This window comes from Pinus tabuliformis, chromosome 3_1 (genome assembly GCF_031772625.1).
Source record: "Pinus tabuliformis cultivar Carrire ecotype Pingquan chromosome 3_1, CPIR1, whole genome shotgun sequence".
Classification (NCBI taxonomy): domain Eukaryota; kingdom Viridiplantae; phylum Streptophyta; class Pinopsida; order Pinales; family Pinaceae; genus Pinus; species Pinus tabuliformis.
In genome coordinates, this window is record NC_142301.1 from 668,284,075 (window position 1) to 668,302,519 (window position 18,445).

Consider the following 18,445-nt stretch of genomic DNA (forward strand, 5'->3'; position numbering starts at 1 on the left):
TAAAACCTCACATTATAAATATCAATATTAGACCCTAATATTGAATCCAATAATATAAATTGTATTACTAAAAACCCAACATTTTGAAGCCTCACGCTAAACACAATATTATAAGCCCAATATTATAAACTCAATAATAAAAACCCCAATATTATAACTATAATACTAAACCCTAATATTATAAATCCTAATACTGTAAACCCGAGTATTAAAACCCTAGTTTTATAATATCACATTGTGACGTAGAATACATTGTAATATAATGTAACGTTATGACAATTATTATGAGGTTTCTTGTCACATTGAGACAATGTTTTTCACATGTGAAATTCGACATATTTTTATACCATTCCATCATCACAATTATAGAACAGAATATTATAAAACATAAGATAAAAAATCCAATATTATAATCCCAAAGATTAATATTATAAACTATAAAGTTATAAACCCTAATGATAATATAGTAAACCCTAGGATTATAAACCCTAGGATTAGTATTAGAAACCATTGGGCTAAATGGTATAAAAAAAAAGTGATTAATATTAAAATCTCTTTATAAACATTAGTAAATGCCATTATAATTAATATTAAAAACCACGACTTTAGTAAATATGGTTGAATAATTTTGTAATGTCACATTGCATGATTGGAGAAATTGCAATGTAATGTACCATTGCAATGTTGGATATATTTATGTACCATTGTAATGTCACAACATTTTTTATTATTAATATTAATTGATAATAGTCATAGGTGATTAGATTTTATTTATATTTAACTGTGTCTGATACCAAACATAGTTAACCATAGTTAAACATAGTCAAACATAGTTGAACATAGTCAACCATGGTTGACTAATTTTGTAATGTTACATTTTTACATAAACCAAATTTGATCATTGAAAAATACTAATATCATATTCAATAATAATAATAATAATATACACAACCTTAATATTAATATTAGTTAAGTCTATCAATATTAGTATTAATATTAAACATTTTTTAATCTTGATTTTGATTGACCAAGGATGAGGATAGCTAATCATATTTTTATGGAAGGAGTAGATGAATTCAATCAAATATAATCGATAATACATACAATGGATTTGGAATTATTTTTTTAACTATATTTTATTTATGTAAATTGCATTAAGAATTTAATATCACAATATTATGATCATTATATATACTAATGTTAATTATCCACACATGCGTGTTTCTTTTTAGAATAGGGCTTAGAGAGTTTTAATTTAATTATTAATAGTTATTAAATAAATGATAGAGATTTAGCTTCCATACGATATTCCATAATATTTTTAGTAGTATACACAAATTAAAGATTGAAATTGAAATTGATTAATTAAAATAAATATTATATGAAGAAGTTCCATGTGAAATGACATATGGTTTTTTGGGCATGTGGTAGCGATACTCCATAGCATTTACTCATGGTGTATTAACAATTCCGATTTATAGATCATGAATCTCCATGGTGGTTAAGAATCTTGTTCCATGTGTTTTGAAATGTATATATGTTTAACTTATATATTAATTCATTATAATTAACTATATAACAATAACCTAAAATAAAATTACGATTTAGTTAGTTTTATGATTTTTTTTACATGTATTAAGAAATAAGTATTTTAATCTAAATTATGAATTAATTTTATAGGTATCTCTTCAGTAAATGTCATTTAATTTATATAGCATACCATTTAATTTACATAGAATTGTTACTTCTATTGTTGTTATTGTTGTTGTTGTTGTTGTTATTATTATTATTATTATTATTATTAAGCTTTAATATTAATTATTAATCATTTAATATTAATAATAAACTAAATATTAGTATTAATATTTTTTTTTTGCTTAAGCGAGAGTGGGTCCTTCCATTCAATTATCTAAAAAAGTTACATAATGTACATTAAAGACAAGGGAGGTGTGGCCCACATAAATTTGAGCCAGCCATAGCCTTTGTTACCAAGACAATGTCTCAAACAACAGGCCGAGGTCCCACAATACATTACAAAAGTTATCCGTAGACCATATGATCTTCCTTCAAAGTTCTAATAGCCATGAAGCATTTTGGGTGGTAAACATGCCCACCCCTTATCCTCTAACTCGGACCTAATGAGCCCAATGAACTGAAATTAACTATCATTTCGAGTGCATCTGGGGAGATATCCCTCGAGCACTTTACCTACTCAAAATCCACCATATGTGCGCAATCTCAATGAGGTCGTGTGACTAGCACAATACTTAACCATTGAATCAGATGGAAAGCTAGAATAAACTTCCGTCTAAGTAATTTCGGGTCCAGTTTTCTCGTTAACTTTATTGTTATTATCCACGCAAAATGCATTGGATTGCTGCGATTTAGCCGACCTGCTACCATTTTATATGAATCGTTGTCCCAATTAATTAACATAATTCAGGTCCATATTCTAATATTAATGTAATTAGGTTCCATAAATGTACCCTTGGCCCAGCTAATCATGTTTATATTTATACTTTCTATCCTTAGAGCCATTAGTTTATATAGTTCCAAGAGAAATTGCTAGCCCGAAGGCCAAATGCAGACTTTGGAGGGGTCTCTGACCTCCTGCTCGCACTTTTCCATATACTGCTTCCCCCTGTGGACACAAACTCCTTTGTCTCCCTCAGTCTTCATCCTACTTATTTTCCTTGCTCTGATAGAGCTCTCTTTCTAAGGTCACATGTTTGGAACATTCTTCCCTCAAATGTCCTTGGGTAATCCCTATCCATTCATATCTTATATTATTTTTGGAATAGAGCACCCCTTCGTTTGCCAATAGATCCGCTAATTTGTTGGTTTTTCTGCGCACATGGATAAAACTAAGGGTTCTCATGTTTTCCACGTGGGATTGAATACATTGATAGACTTGCAGTAATCTCCAATGTCTCGACACTTTGTCTCGTGCTGAGCGACTTCCAATTTTCTTGACCGAATTAATTATCAATTCGTAATCAACGTCAATTATGATGTTATGTAAATTTGAGCCCCTCAAGATTTCTAGGCAATGGTCCATGGCCATGAACTCTGCCATATTATTCATGGCATTCCCCAAATGACAATGAAAGATTGTTTTTATGAAACCCCTTTCATCTCTTATGACTCCTCCATAACCAGCCATACCAGGGTTTCCTTTTGAGGCTCCATCTATATTGCATTTCATAAAACCCTAAGGTGGAGGTTGCCAGAATGCCAAAGGGAGGAAAAACTCTAATACAATCTAGGAAATTAAGAAAGCCAACGGTGAAACGGATCGTTCTTTTGAAGATTTGGCCTCATTGGGGGTCAATTATTTCAAGAATCTTTTCGAGATACCAGAGGAAGTTTCTATTGCATAAGTTATTAGAGTTGCCCAGATCTTTCCAAGATTGACAGAGGAGGAAGGTAATGAATCCCTCATGGCACCTGTTTCTAAGAAGGAGGTTGAAAACATCCTCAAATCTATGAAAAGGGACAAAAGCCCCGGCCCGGATGGCTGGACTGCCGAATTCTTCCAACATTTCTTTGAACTCATTGGAGATGAGTTAGTGGCGGTTGTGGAAGATTCCATGCTTTCAGGTTCTATCTATCATCCTTTCAATGCCACTTTTCTAGCACTCATACCCAAATCTAATCTCCCAGGTTCTTTCGGAAATTTCAAGCACATTTCTCTGTGTACTTGTGCTTACAAAATTGTTGCAAAAATTATTGCCGTCAAGCTAAAACCCTTCCACTCTAGAAACATTTCCCCTAAGAAATTTGGCTTTCTAGATGGCAGACAAATTCATGAAGTTGTAGGAGTTGCTCAAGAAACGCTTCACAGTCTAAAAATTGGAAAAAAAAAGGAGTCGTTGTGAAAATCGATTTGTCTAAGGCTTATGATAGAATCAGCTGGTTGTACCTTAGGCTTCTGTTAACTCATCTGGGGTTCAGGTATGATTTTGTAAGATGGGTTATGAGTTGTGTTTCTTCTTCATCCATAGCTGTCCTGATCAATGGTGCAGCCTCCAGTTTTTTTAGCCCTGAACGTGGCCTTCGCCAAGGCTGCCCGCTCTCTCCCCTTTTGTTTTTGCTGGCAGCAGATGGTATCAGTCTCTTGATCCATGACGCAAAAAGACAGGGGACTCTCAAAGGAATTGAAGTAGCACAAAATTTCTGGGTCACTCACCTCCTCTTCGTGGATGACATAATTCTTTTCAGCAATGGTAGTATCGAGGACTATAGGATGCTCAACAAGATCTTGGACCTTTTCCTAAAGGCTAGTGGTCTCTGCATAAATGAGAGAAAATCTACACTAACATGCATAGGTCTGTCTAGAGAGCTGATGCGCAGAGTGGAATCGGTCCTGAACTTTGAAGTCAAAACGCTGGAGGATTCTTTTAAATATCTGGGGTTCTTTCTGAAGCCTGACAATTACAGGATAAAAGATTGGAATTGGATCCTTGCAAAACTTGAATCCAAACTGAAACATTGGAGTTACAAGTGGCTTTCCAGGGCTGGTAGGCTTGTTTTAATTAAATCTGTTCTGATGGCAGTCCCAGTCTACTGGGCTAGTCTGACATGGGTTCCCAAAGGAATTTTATACTCAATTGATAAATTATGCAGCAGGTTTCTGTGGGCAGGGTCCAAGTCTGAGAAAGTTACCCCTTGGATCGCGTGGGATAAAATCGCTCGTCCTAAAGAGTGGGGAGGCTGGGGTATTAAAAACCTTGCTTGCTTCTCCCAATCTTTAGCAGCAAAGCTAGCCTGGAGGCTCATTTCCACTAAGAACCTGTGGACCTCTGTGTCTAAAAGGAAATATATTGATCCTCTATCAACACTCGATTGGATCAGATTACTGCAAAAGTCTTCCAAAAACTCCTCGGTGGTCTAGAAAGATATGGTTGCATTTGTCAAAGTCATAGAGAAGGGATTGGTTTGGAGTGTGGGGGACGGAACTGAGATCAGGTTGGGTAGAGAACCCTGGATAGGTTGTTCAGAGAGATTTTCTCTATCAAAGGGGTTGGTTTCGGCCTTAAAATATAGGGGTCTATACACATTAAATCAGGTGGCCGATCCTCGGGCTTCCACCATCTAGAGTCAAGTGTGGTTTCAGGGAAGAGATTTAAATTGAATGATGAATGGCTAGAGGAATGGGACCTGTATAAAAGGGACCTCCTTAACTCCTCAATCAGGTCTCTGATTCTCCGGATGAGCTTAAATGGGTCTTTGCCCAGAATGATTTTTATTCTCCAAAGTCGGGGTATAAATGGATGATGTCTCAAAATGGATGGGAGAATCCGGCTTGGTGGGCTAAATCGCTATGGAAGTTAAAAGGGCTAGCTAAATCAAGACTGTTCTTCTGGTGTGTCCTGCTTCAGGAAGTTCCTACTTGGGATTTTCTTGAAAGAAGAGGAAGGATTGGTCCCGGTAGGTGCCCCCTCTGTAAAGACAACGTCGAAACAGTTTAGCACTTGTTTCTTTCTTGCCTCTTTAATTCCAGCCTATGGGCCGAAATTTTAAGATTGTTAAAAGTTCCTTTTAGGTGGGAAGGGCAGGGGTTCTTAGATGCTTGGCAGAGGTGGTGGAATGAAACTTCAAATGATAGAGAAAGAACCATTGCATTACTCATTACCTGGGGGAAATGGCTTGCTAGGAATCAAGTTATCTTTAAGGATTCTGTCTTCCCTATTGGAAGACTTGCCGTAGAAGGAGTTTTTATTTATGAAAGTATTCCTGTTCCTCAAGCTCTCTCTACATCTAGAGTTTTTCGTCAAGAATCTATCAGATATTCTATGCCATGGGCTTACTTTGACGGGACCTCGGACATCTATGGTCGATGTGGGGTAGGCTTGATTATTCACTTATCAAAGGAAAAGGTTGTTAAAGCTTCAATTGGTGTGGGACAGGGCTCCAATAATTTTGCAAAATTGAAAGCCTTACATCTCCTTCTCTGTTGTCTTATACTTAGAAATGTGAGAGAAGTCCAGATGATCAGGGATTTAATGAATATTGTGAGTTGGTTTAATGGGGCTCAACGCTGCAGCAATCTCATTCTGATTCCCCTGCTTAAAGAAGCTTCTTGCCTCAAAAGTGTATCAGAAGAGGCAAAAGAGAAGATATAAAACTCCTTGGTGCAGTCTGAGCTGATTAAAGTGGGAGCTTCCATGATAGCTCTTTTGATAGATTTTGAAATATATTCTTGCAGCCTCTGTCCATTTTATCTCTGAACCCTTTTTTAGCATGGAAGTGATGTGCTTCACTAGCTCTACAAAGTTTGGAATAAATGTCATCACAAAGTTAATTCTACCCAAAAAGGATTGAATTTCCCTTTTTGACCTTGGGATGGAAAATGTTTGTATTTCCTTTACTCTTTCTGGATCAATTTTGACACCTGCAACAGAGACAATATGCCCTAAAAGCTTTCCTTCTTCCAGAGAAAACTGTGACTTCTTTGGACTTACTGAAATTCCAAACCTTCTACACTTTAGGAACGCCTTCCTAAAATGTTGTAAATGATCCTTGTGACTATTGGATAAAATTGTTATGTCATCAAGATAAATAAGGACAAACTTGTCCTTCTCTTCCACGAAGGCTATGTCCATGGCCCTCTGAAAAGTATCCCTAGCATTCATCAATCCAAAAGGCATCTTAGAGTACATGAATGTGCCCCATGTACTAGTGAATGCAGTCTTTTCTTGGTCTTCTAGGTGTACAACAATATGATTGTAGCCTGAAAATCCATCCAAGAAAGACATGATTCTAGCCCCTGAAACATTTTGCTGCAAATGTTCCATCTTGGGCAGGGGGTAGTTGTCTTTCTTAGAGCACTTGTTCAGATTCCTAAAATCAACACAAAGCCTGATTTCTCCATTCTTATTTTTCATTATCACAAGGTTGGCTATCCACTTCCAGTACCTTAAGGGAACTATGATTTTGGCATTTAGAAACTTCTTGATCTCGTTTTTAATCAAAGGTAACAAGAGAGCATTGATCAGCCTCAATTTCTGCTTGAAGGGGATGGTATTCTTCTCCAGTGGAATTTCATACTGAATAATGCTGGTGTCATAGGTCTTAAGGTCACTGTATTCCTAAGCGAAGACATTAGGAAATTGTTTCATCAGGGTCCAATACTGAGTGCTTTGGGCCAAGGACAATTGAGTGGAAAAGTTGACATACTTTGGATGGGATGGACTCCCTATATTATTTTCCTGATCTGCAAACTCACTTTCTTTTTTGGTAGGTTTATAAGGTACATCGTTATGGTAAAACAACCTCTCTAAGGGCACCAACCCTTTGGGTATGTGGTTACTAGGTAGCTTCACAATACTATCCTAGCCAATTTTGTCTCTCAGCTTGGACTAGTTACATTACTCAATGGCTTCATTCTCTTGGTCAATTTGTGTTTCATATAATTCATCAATGACTTGTAGAAACCTGTTGACTTCATCATCATATTCAAAAAAATTCCAGTACTTGACATTGTCAGGCAAAGACGGTCTATATTTCACTTGGACTTCATAAGTAAACTTAGGAGGCAAAGGAGGGATAAAAGTTCTAGCAGACACAGGAAGGGAATCAGAAAGCTGATTCTTAGCACTAGGGATGTACGAAATACTAAAGCTATTTAACAATCCTTGAGCTTCCACACCTCATCTCCGTATGCCTTCATCCTGGGGTTCTTTTCTTAGAATGTCTTGTTCACCTGTTGGTTACTCAGATCTGCATCTCCAAATACTTTCAGATTTTTGATGCCCATATCTTTAGCAGCGTTTGGACATAACATCAGGGCTTCGTTTTCTTCTATGTTATTGGTGACCTGGAAAGTTAGCTTGAAAGACAAATGTATGTATTCTTGTCTAGGAGATAAACAAATACACCTTCTCCTGCAGCTTCTTTAGAGCAAGCTCCATCAAAGAACATGTCCCAGATTTGTGGTCCTTCCTCCTCTTTGATATAACAAACTAGCTTTCTAAGATGCATGGAGGCCAACTGTGATTTTTCTACTTGAAGCATACATGACCCAAAATTATTATCAACAACATAGATGGGATGGTTAGTAGGATTCCTTTCATCGCTGATGATATAAGCCAACAGCACCTCGCTGTATAATCTCCTGCTTTCGCCTCCAAAGATTAGGATGGTGGCATAGGACAAGTCATTTTGCAATGTCCCACCTAATATTTTAATCCATCCTCTAGAAAGTAACATGCCAAACTTGGGGGGGACATCTGCTGCCACAATATCCATCATCATGCTCTTCATGGGCAACTGAGATAAGGTGATGGCTAGGTCTTTGATCAACCCCAAACATTTCACCTTTCTAGAGTCAAAAGAAAACAAGTCATGATATGGCCTAGTGATGTCCAGGCCCAAGTCTTCCATAATAGCCTTGGGCATTACATTATGGCTCGCACCTATGTCCAACAAATAATTGTGAAGGATTTTGTCATGAATGGTCAAGGAGACATAGAATGATGGGTAATTGTCATTGGCATGTTCAATCATTGGGCAGAGGACAACGACCAGCTTATCATCTTGTAAATTGACATAGTTATGGGATGCTTGTGTGGCTTTAAGCTCAAGGGCCTCAAGGATAGGCCTCTTAAAGGATTCATTCTTCACTAGTTCCATCAGAGGTATAGATATTTTTAGATTTTGGATTTCTGACTCAAAACTGAAGTGGGAAGGGAACTATCAATACCTCTTACCTCTTGAGCTAGAGCGTTGAGAATGATGGGATTAGCTGCTGGTCAATTTTGCTTGTTAGTTTGCTACATTGTAGGAATAGTAGCCCTTTGAATGGGGGTTTGGTAGTATTCACTTTGGACCTTATATTGTATCTATGTTGGTCATCAGTTTGGAGAATGGCTCTACCATCCCACTCTTTGTTGTTTTGCTCCTCAGATAGTGACTCTTCATATGCAGCTAGGGTAAAAATGGAGGCACTGCCCTTGTCTTCTAGACAATGGATCTCATCGTCTTCCTCATACTGATCTTCATCCATGACTACACTCTCCAGCAGAGTCACCAGGAGGTTCATCCTCCAGTAGAGTTGCCAGATAGATGATCACAACCAGAATAGTGTCCAGAATTGTTTATCATCAAAGATGGATCTGTGTCATCTCCCAGGGAAGTTGAGCTTCAATATCCTCTCCCCGAAAAGGATGCCAATTATCTTATCACTCTAGGAAACTCCCCTATGGTTGCAGCTCAAAGATGCTTGGTAACATATAATATTCAATATTCTTCTCTGAACTATTGGAATAAATAATGGTTTGGATCAAGCTAGATAGCCACTTTGACTCTGTTATTACTCAAGACATGCATGAACACCCTCAGCCTACAAGGCTTTAGACCACCAATGCTCAATAGTTTGTAGATTAGGTGAATGAATGGAGATTACTAACCATAGCAGTAGATACATACATAGACATATGTTAATTTTAGGTATGTTCTATCCTTGAGCAATTTATTTAAATTTTCACAATTAGCAATAACATTAGAATTAAGATAAATTGTAGATAGAAAAAAAATATAAATCGTAGAAAACAAGCTAATACAAGAGGACACAAGATGTGGCGCTAGCCAAGGACAAACCCCACAATGTGTGGGGAAACCCTTGATCAATTCTTCTTTTATGTTCTTCAAAGTTCAACAAAGAAAGAGAGAGAGAGATAGTACATTTACAATAGAAGTCAAAACTTCGACTTATCTAGATCTAACATAGATCATTTTGTATAATGATGAGATCAGTTGAAGACATTATGCTTCAACTGATTCTCCAAGGTGAATCCTTCACCTATCATTGTGGTGCATCTCATCCATTTGTTGTACCTGACCGTGTATCACCATCATGCTACATCATGCATTATCATGCTGCTCATGATCTCATACATCATGTTGCCCATGAGCTATATCATAGTGCCCATACATCATGTTGCCCATGACCTATATCATACTGCCCATACATCATGCTGCCCATTAGCTACCCATGCACATGATTACATTTACCATGATGATCGTGATCTCATACATCATGCATCATGCTACTCATACTACTGCCCATCATGCATCTCATCATGCTTCTCATAATATTTCCCATCATGCAACTCATCATGCTACTCATAATACCCTTCTGTTGGTTTATCTGTAGTTCATATATGTATATCAACCTTAGTTTCTTGCTATGGTTTGTAGCCCAGTAAAGTACCTAGGCTATAGTTCCATGCAATCCCATTATGCACAACGTATTGATATTCCTCCAAGACCATGACTGCATTTACTTCTTTGTCACCGTGGCTTGATGACCGTGGTCCATTAATGACTACCTGACTAGTGTATATATAACCATGACTACCCAGCGTATATACATGTCCAGCATATATATATAACCTATGTACTGCAGCATATATTATTGCCCATCGTACGTACATGTCCAACATTGACATTACTACCCATCATATGTATAGTCCAGTGTATACATATAACCTATGTACTATAGCGTATATTACTACCCATCATATGTACAAGTCCAACGTTTAGATTATTGCCCATTGTATGTACAGTCCAGCATATACATATAACCTGTGTACTGCAGTGTATATTACTGCCCATCGTATGTACATGTCCATCATATATATATAACCATTACTGCAACATATTCCATACACATCATATTATATGACCGCGTTCCATCATGTGATAGTGTTCCAGATAAGATATATATGTGACTATGTTTGCGTTCCATATTCCATATGCATGATGCATATATATATATATATATAGAATTGCTATGTATGACAACATTTTATTGTAACGTATTCTATGTATATGTATGACCTGCAATGCTGCGTATGACAACATTTCATTGAGCTTGTTGTGGCTTCATTTACCTTCACTGCAGCTTCATTCTTCACCTTCATTCACCTCAGGATTGTGACTGCAGCTACAACTGTGACTACCATGCATTGACTGTGGCTACACCGTTATGTGCGGCCTCCATTTATGTTACACCGTGTAAGTGACCCATGATCTGTGTTGGTAGGTTTTCATGACTGCGTAGATAAGGAATCATCTTTGGGCTAACATGTGTTTCTCTTGGTGTCTCACTCCTTCTCCAAAAACCCAAGACGTGTAGAGGAGGAGATAACTCAAGAATTGTATCCAAATGACATCCAATCCTCTTATATTTATACTAAAACATGTAGGTGATGAATAGACACATCTATTGGGCTTATGAGCCTACTCAAGTGATGGTCAGCTTTGTAATAATTACTTAATCGAGATAAATTCATATCTCCATAAATTCTTATCAGAAACGGATAATCTTTGGATCAATCCTACACCTCTTGATGAGAGGGATATAATAAAAATATCAGCTGCCATAAATAAGCTGACCCACATGGATTTTGTCTGTAGTTGCCAATTTAACACTCCCTCTCAACTAGGGAGAACTCCATCTGGTGATCCATAAGTCCGACTGTACTATTTCTGCCATCAGTGCCCTGCACCGCTCTACCCAGCTCTACTCAGCTTTGTTGGCTCTGCTCAGCTCTATTGGCTCTGCTAGCTCTACTCTGCTCTGCTCAGCTCTATTGGCTCTGCTCTGCTCTAGTCAGATCTATTGACTTTGATGGTTCTGCTTTGCTCCACTCAGCTCAGCTTTGCTCTGCTCACCTCTAATCAGCTTTGCTGGCTCTGCTAGCTCTACTCTGCTCTTCTCAACTCTGCTAGCTTTGGTGGCTCTCCTTTGCTCTACTCAGGTCTGCTAAACTATGAAGAAGAAGAATTGATTGAGAATGTATCATACCATTCTCCACTGACCCGCAGTCAGTCTCAGAGTGCGTATCACTGGTCCTAGACCAGTCTCGACCGACCCAAAGTTAGCGTCATAGTGGGTACCACTCCTACCATTGGTCCCAAACGAGTATCACAGGCTCAGAGAGTGTACCACTAGTCCTATACCAGTCTCAACTGACCCGAAGTTAGCGTCATAGTCTATACCACTCTCACTGGTCCTAGACCAGTCCTACACTGACATGAAGTCAGTCTCAGAGTTTGTACCACTAGTCCTAGACTAGTCTCAACGAACCCAAAGTTAGTGTCATAGTAGGTACAACTCCTACCACTCGTCCCAGACTAGTATCATTGATCCCAGATCAATGAAGGTAATCCTAGCATAGGGAGTACAATAGATACATCAATGCGTCCATTGGTACTACTATGGTCCCTATCTTCATTTCCCTATTCATTGATCTGATGAGAGGTACTTCCCATGAGTCCCAGACTGCATCGGTAGGATGCCTAGATAGGAGAACTTAATCAATCCTATCCACACAAGAGAACTAATCATCCTACTACACAATCTCCATGGAGAGCACATCATCTAGGCCTCATAGGAGAGCTAATCATCCTACTACATAATCATCATGGAGAACACATCATCTAGACCTCACAGGAGAAATAATCATCCTACTACATAGTCATCATGGAGAACACATCATCCATGCCTCAGAGGAGAACTAATCATCCTGCTACATAATCTTCATGGAGAACACATCATCGAGACCTCATAGGATAACCAATCATCCTACTACATAGTCGTCATGGAGAACACATCGTCCAGACCTCACAGGAGAACTAATCATCCTGCTACATGAGAGAGCGAATCATCTTGTTCCACAAGAGAGCGAATCATCTTTTTCATAGTGCACAACACCACAGGAGGGTGAGTCACCCTCTGGTCATATATTGCTCTAGTAAGAACTGTAAGCCCCCAGAGCTCCCAGAGTAAAATGTATGCAACATGCGGGACCCTTTTACAAAGGTCTCTCAACGACTCTAAGTCGTTCAGGAAAATCACAAATTTGATCTTTCTCCAGGGCTCTAACAAAGTTTAGCGACCTATACATCATCTCAGTACGATGGAGCCTCCTTGCTCATCAACATACCATATCCCAGATAAGATAGTATCTGATGTCTATCTGCTGGAGCAATCATTGAATACGAGATTCCTCAATAATGAAATCCCACCTCTAGTTGTCACAGAGAATCACAATGGTATTCATCATGTGTACTCACTAAAGAGTTTCCACAACCAAGAAACTTCATAAGAGGTCATACTCGTAGTTATGTATCTGATCTCGGCGGTACTTATAACAACTGACTTCTGCTTCCTACTCATCCATGATATTGAAGCAGAATCCAAAGAGAACCAACACTGAAAAGTGCTCTAGTGATCCTCCACACTACCTGCCAAGTCAACATTCGAATACTCATGCAATTTTCATATTTCCGACAGTTTATTGTGCCCCGAAGATATCTTAGAATATTCTTGGCACCAATCTAGTGAGGCTCAACCAAATATGAGCTCATCATGCTAAAACATATGTCCGGAATCCAACTCCCTCTGACTTCAGCAAATGAGAGGGTTTGTACTTGTTAGAAATAGTTTGCTCGTATAAGGTGTCGGTATGAGAGGTCTATCATCCACAACCTCTGGGTAATGGTTTGGATTGGTTTCGCTCCTAGAGAATCTTTGCTTCATTAAAAAACTATCAATCCTCTCATATTATGCCCGGGCTTTTTTGCTTCAAACCATAGATGGCTTTCTTCCACTTGTATACATGAGATTCTTTTTCATGAATCTCAAACTCCACGGGTTGCTCCAAACCTGTGGACCTGCTACATGAGGGGAATGGTCCCCTTTTAAGATTTTCCTTCGGTACATGTCAAACATGTACTTTCATGCTCGTTTTGAATTCAGGCTTCCCTTTGACAATCTGACTCATAGACCTCCGATGCTATGTGTCAATGGACATGGTCCCCAGTGGACTTCGTGTAACTTATTACAACCCTAAACTCAAAAACATCTTAGAAAATTCTATTTTCGAATACATACCTTTCCATTGGTGAGTGACAACCTGAAACATTCGATTTCCATTTCCGAGATGGAAACCATGTTCTTCTAGCGATCAGGTAGATAAAGGAGATTTAGGGATTCCTTGCTTTCTTTGAAAAGGCAACCATTTCCTTGATGACCTGCATTATTTTTCATTCCCCTGGTCATTGAAGATGTCCCTGGAATGATTATTATCTTCATCAAGAGATGTGTCCCTTTCCTTTAGACACTCCTTTGCATAATGGCTGAACTTATTTCAAGGCATTCACCTTTCCTTCCACCCTTTGATCCAAAATTCGCAATGAAGTGATCTTTAGGTAGGACATCGGAAACTTTCCGCTGCACCATTCTGATAATCTTCTTTACTTCGACTTCACCCTAGGTGAATTAGAAGAGGGACGAGGAACCCATTGATCCTTTTTTCCTGTCCCAACTATCTTCGGTGATTGCTCTTTCACACTTTCTTGGGCATTTTCTTCGCCTTAGCTCTGATAACATGTTAATTTTAGGTATGTTCTATGCTTGAGAAATCTATTTTAGTTTTCACAGCTAGCAATAACATTAGCATTAAGATAAACTACAGATAGAACACAAATATAAATCGTAGAAAAGAAGCCAAGAGAAGAGGACACAAGATGTGGTGCTAGCTAGGGACAAACCCCATAATGTGTGGGGAAACCCTTGATCAATTCTTCTTTTATGTTCTTCAAAGTTTAGAGAGAGAGAGAGAGAGAGAGAGAGAGAGAGAGAGAGAGAGAGAGAGAGAGAGAGAGAGAGAGATAATACATTTACAACAGAAGTCAACACTTTGACTTATATAGATCTAGCATAGATCATTTTGTATAATGATGAGATCAGTTGAAGTTATTATGCTTCAACGGATTCTCCAAGGTGACTCCTTCACCTATCACCATGCTACATCTCGTCCATATTTTGTACCTGATCGTGTATCACCATCATGTTGTTTCATGCATTATCATGTTGCTCATTATCTCATACATCACACTGCCCATACATCTTGCTGCCCATGAGCTACCTGTTAGCACTCGAATCTGCCTCAGGCTGAGGAAGGAAAAACTCGAGGCCAGATCAAACCACACTCAGCCTCGTAGCTAGGCCTACGAGGACAGGAGATGGCTCTCTCCGGGTCTATCTCGGCAAAAGGTGTTCAAAAGGGTTGAGATGACCTATAGTGAATGCTGATTTTAGGCTAGTAAAGAGATATGAAATGAGGTTTTAAATAAATGTTTGAGTTTTCTGGGCTGCATGGGGCAAAGAACAACTTGAATAGAGAAATATAATCAAAAACATAGATTATCTCATGAGGCAAGATAGGCAAGCAATTTAACATCAATTTTAAAATAATGTGGAGTGGGTGAAACTGTTTGAGAGGTAGACAAGGGCATAGAAGATGGATCCTTGTCAAACAGAGGAAAACATTAAATATGAACACTTCCTCAAGACAAAGCAAATAAATTGAATTCTGCCTTTCTCACTTAAAAGTATTCATTTAGAAATGAAATGAAATGGAAACACAACAGGCTACTTATGAAAAAAAGGATGAGACAAATGTTAAATGTCATACCACAGGAATCTCAGGGGTCAGAGATGCATTTTTTATTAAAATCTCTGTCAAAACTGTACAATAGAAGCTCTGTTTTTCTCCACGCACACCTATCAGAAATCTCTCCCCTCATTCAAAAAAAAATTACAAGTGATCTTTTAATGCATTAAATAAACTATTCTAGGAGAAAACTGATCGACCCAAAAAAAAGGGCGTTGTTTCACCCGAAGTTACAAAAATAGGGATAGAATCATCTCTTTATTCTAAAAACCGAATATCATTACCCTTAAAATCCTACGATGGCCACTTTAAAGACACAAATTGGAGCGCAGATCCACTTAGAGATTTAACTGAGGTCAAAAATAGGCAAATCGACCCTATTTCTCTGCTATGACAGATGTCTCTGTTTATTTTGGCATTTTGATAGGTGTCAATATCTCTAAAAGCGTTTCGTTTCGCTTGCATTCATGGCCAAAAATGCTTCCTTTCCAATACCATTAAAGTGCAATGTCCACGTATATGGAAATTACTTTCTTGTGATTTGAAATGGGATAAGGTGTTGCACCCTTGTCCATGCAAAATAGATTAGCAAGCTTCACAATCAATAATCTAGTAATTGCATTAGAAGGGCAATATCAGCAGCTTCTGCTACTCATTTTTGCTTCTGTTGTCCATAAATTTGACATTTCACAACATAGGTAAATTTCAGATCTGCTTGAGCTTTCACTTCACGAGATAGCTCATATCCATGTGTATTTGTCAAATCAAATCCAGAAATACCAGCCTCGATGTCCCCAGACACTTGGTTCTCCACATAGCTTTGTAGCACAAGAGCTTTTTTGTAGTACATCATACCTCGAATAGTTCTTACTAGTGTTTGGCCACAATATGAAGCCCATAAGCGCAACTCCAAGAGATTACTGGAATTGTCCTAAAGCTCTGAATCCATTGTATTTTGACCTCGACCAATACGTTCTAGAAAATTTTTCCATTCATCTGCGAAAATATTTTGATGATAAAAGAGAATAGAAATTCCATCTTCATTTTCATTCTGTAATTCAGACATGTTGTACATTACAGTCTCATTGTAGTATGGAGTAAAGACACTAAAAGGCATCATTTCTCGCACAGGCTTTGCTGGTGCCATTTTCATGAACAATGAATTTGTAAAAAATTCTAGCTGACGTCTTGCCTCAAGGTTTTTTTTTATATTCACAGCATAGTCCTTGATAGTAAGAAGCAAGTTCAACCTCTTGATTTGTTCCTTAATTTCAGGATCTTTAGGCCATTCCATCTATGAGAAGAGGCGTCCTTCAATCTTTGCTTTCTTCAGAATGCCCCAAGTGTCGTAATTCTCTCTTACATTACGAGACAAGATATCATGAGTGACTACATCATAAAGATCTTGCATAGCTTTCAGAGCCCCCCTTGCTAGATGAGGTGTCTCTTCATGTCCCAGAAGACCTGTCAGTGCTGTTATTCTTGATAGCAGAAGAGGCAGCTTATTTATTTGGAAATTGACAAGAACAGATTGATCTAGTATACTCTCATTTACATCACGAAACAATCTTTCAGCCCATAGCCTGCCTTCATTTTCAAGCAATGATTTTAGTATTTTCTCCACACTATAGTAGCATTCGACAATAGCATAGCACATATATTCATCTCTCATAATTCTGTCCCACAATTCATATTGTGTGTCTCTGCTCTCTACAGCCAAATCTATGGCCAGAAAAATCTTACTGGTGAGAAGAAAAAGTGACCATTGTACTGAATGTAAGCTCCCACTATTGCTTGGGACAAGAAGCAATTCCATTTCCCTATTATTAATGTAATCTTCTTCATGGATACTTTTAATAATTTCATTCCAAAAGGGTGAGAACTTTGCAGCATAGAATTTGTTTGTCTGTGTAGATGCCTCATCATTAAGGTAACCACTATGAAGTGTGTTGAGCATTGGTGGCTGAAGGTTTGTCACAAATGCTTCAGGGAAAGTCTCAAAGCGTTTATGGACCATCTCAATAGATCATATATCTCCCTGCCTTTCCAATTTCCATTGCCTCTCTGTTGTGTTTTTTGCCCCAATCAATAGTTAAGCACCTCAAGAATCCTAAGAGAACGCAATACTTCACGGACAAAAACATCGAAAAGAGAACCTGGGAAATATAGTTCTACAGCTAATTACTCTGTAATAATTTGACAATTCTCAAAATTCAAATATCTCCAGAAGTCTTCATGAACACTAGCGAACACTAGCAGCATGCTAATGTCTGGATGAATAATAGAAATTTTGTGGGCTCTACCCAGTGCGTAGCGCACCTCTGTGTGTGTAGCGCACCTTCCTTCTCATATATTTTTTATGAAGTCCAATAATGAATATCCTTATTCTTCCAAACTCTTGTTCAATGACTCATTTTCCAGTTACGAGCTCCAACAAAACCACAACAAAACCATAAACATTGTTGTTTTTTCTTGCGACCTTCAAGGAGTCTGCATCTTTAGGAGAAATGTAACCATGAGTGACTACAAAAATTATTGAATCCCCTCCTCTGTTACGAGCTTTGAAGAAGTTTTGCAACACCAAAATCAACAATCTTGGCCTCATAAATTGGTCCACCAAGATATTGGTAGACTTGACATCTTTTGAATAAGTGCAGGGGAGCAATCGTGGTGTAGAGAAGATAATCCATGAGCCATCCTTAATGCAATCTTATGTCATGTTGGCCAATCCGAATTATTATTTCTATGCAAAGCTTGAAACAGGTTCCCATTAAGCATGTATTCATAGACAAACACATTAGACTGCCTGTTGGACATACAAAAATAGAGCTTCACTATGTTTCTGTGGTTAATGGTTCCCAATGTTTCAACTTCCTCCTTGGACAATCAATGGTCATACTCTCACAGTAAATGATTCCCACTTCGTTATTCGTTCTGATATCATTTATATCCATTTTGGAGTTCGTCCAGAGGTGCTT

The 18,445-nt window shown here is 38.1% G+C and overlaps 2 pseudogenes; both read right to left on the reverse strand.

The window, feature by feature from the left end:
- Nucleotides 1-16,398: 16,398 nt before the first annotated feature.
- On the reverse strand, nucleotides 16,399-16,761 carry LOC149188867 (callose synthase 10 pseudogene; annotated as a pseudogene).
- Nucleotides 16,762-17,484, reverse strand: LOC149188868 (callose synthase 10 pseudogene; annotated as a pseudogene).
- Nucleotides 17,485-18,445: the final 961 nt, after the last annotated feature.